This window comes from Suncus etruscus, chromosome 7 (assembly GCF_024139225.1).
Source record: "Suncus etruscus isolate mSunEtr1 chromosome 7, mSunEtr1.pri.cur, whole genome shotgun sequence".
NCBI lineage: Eukaryota > Metazoa > Chordata > Mammalia > Eulipotyphla > Soricidae > Suncus > Suncus etruscus.
Window position 1 is genome coordinate 120,416,149 of NC_064854.1, and position 1,846 is coordinate 120,417,994.

General features: G+C 40.9%; 1 non-coding gene across 1 annotated transcript; it reads right to left on the reverse strand.

Moving 5' to 3' along the window:
- Positions 1-1,290: 1,290 nt before the first annotated feature.
- Positions 1,291-1,397, reverse strand: LOC126015087 (U6 spliceosomal RNA). Its single transcript, XR_007497986.1, has one exon. It is a non-coding gene; the product is annotated as a U6 spliceosomal RNA (small nuclear RNA).
- Between the last annotated feature and the right edge of the window lie 449 nt (positions 1,398-1,846).

The window sequence follows — 1,846 nt, forward strand, 5'->3', positions numbered from 1 at the left end:
CAGTTGACATTCAGGGGTCATTTCTGGCTATGCACTCAGAAATTGCTCCTGGTTTGGGGGACCATATGGAATGCCAGGGGATCGAACCTCGGTCCATCCTAGGTCAGCTGCGTGCAAGGCAAACACCTACTGCAGAGGCACTCCGGCCCCAGAAGCTTCTCAATTTAAGGTAGTCGCATTTATTTATTTTTATTTCCACTTGCATGGCCAGTGGTGTTTCATCTTTGAAGATGCTTTTAGCATAAATGTCATGGTTTTCTGCCTACATTTCCCTCTATCTACCTTATAGTTTCAGATCTGATCAAGGTCCTTAATTCTTTTTGACTTGATTTTTGTGCTTGGTGTTAAGGAGAGGTCGAGTTCATTTCTTTTTACAAGTATATGACCTGTTTTCCCAGCACTACTTGTTGAAGAGGCTTTCCCTGCTCTACATTGTATTTTTTGCTCCTTTATTAAATATAATTGTTCATAAACCTGTGGGTTCATCTCTGGTTATTCAAGTCTATTTTTTTTTTATCTGAGGGTCTGTTTTTTTTTTTTTTTTAGTTTTTGGGTCACACCCGGCGGTGCTCAGGGGTTACTCCTGGCTGTCTGCTCAGAAATAGCTCCTGGCAGGCATGGGGGACCATATGGGACACCGGGATTCGAACCAACCACCTTTGGTCCTGGATTGGCTGCTTGCAAGGCAAACGCCACTGTGCTATCTCTCTGGGCCCTGAGGGTCTGTTTTTATTTCAATACCATGATATTTTCATAGTTATAATAGCCTCATAGTAATTTAAATTTGGGGAAAGTGATTCCTCCCTCACTTTTTTTTTCTTTTTGCCAAGGATTGCTTTAGCTATTTATGGATGTTTATTTCTCCATACAATTTTCCACTTCTTTGAAAATACCATGGAAATTTTTATAGAAATTGCATTAAATCCATATAATGCTTTAGGAAGTATTGATATTTTAATGACATTTAATGACATTTTAATCCTCCCAATCCATGACCAAGGAATGTGTCTCCATTTCCTTGTGTCCTCTTTTATTTCTGAAGCAGTGTTGTATAATTGTTGTTTTTTTCTGGTTTTTGGCCACATCCAGTGACACTCATGGGTTACTCCTGGCGATGAGCTCAGAAATCACTCCTGGCTTGGGGGACCATATGGGAATCTGGGGTATCGAACCGTGGTCCGTTGTAGGCTAGCACGGGCAAAGCAGATGACTTACTGCTTGTGCCACTGCTCTGGTCCCCTCCACTGTAAATCTTAAGGATGCTTCTTTGTATTTCCTTTTTTTTTTTTTTTTAATATGGAACGCTTCACGAATTTGCATGTCATCCTTGCGCAGGGGCCATGCTAATCTTCTCTGTATCGTTCCAATTTTAGTATATGTGCTGCCGAAGCGAGCACTGTATTTCCTTTTTGATATTGCTGCCTTCAGTATTCAATCCCTTTCTTTAGTATACATTATTGTGACTAAGATGTGCCTTGGGGTGCTTTTATTTGGATCTCTTTTAGCTGGTACTCTTTGGGCATCCAGGGTGTGGTTGAATATACTCTTTAGTTCTGGGAACTTATTTGCAATAATGTTCTTGACCTTTGATTTTTCTTACTTATTTAGTTACTTGGTTTTTGGGTCACACCCAGCAGTGCACAGGTCACACACCTGGCTTTATGCTCAGAAATAGCTCCTGGCAGGCTCAGGGGACCATATAGGATGCTGGGATTCGAAACACCATCCTTCTGCATACACAGCAAATGCCCTACCTCCATGCTATCTCTTCAAACCCCTCTTATTTATTTATTTATTTATTTATTTATTTTTGGTTCACACTCAGCGAAGCTCAGGGGTTATTCCT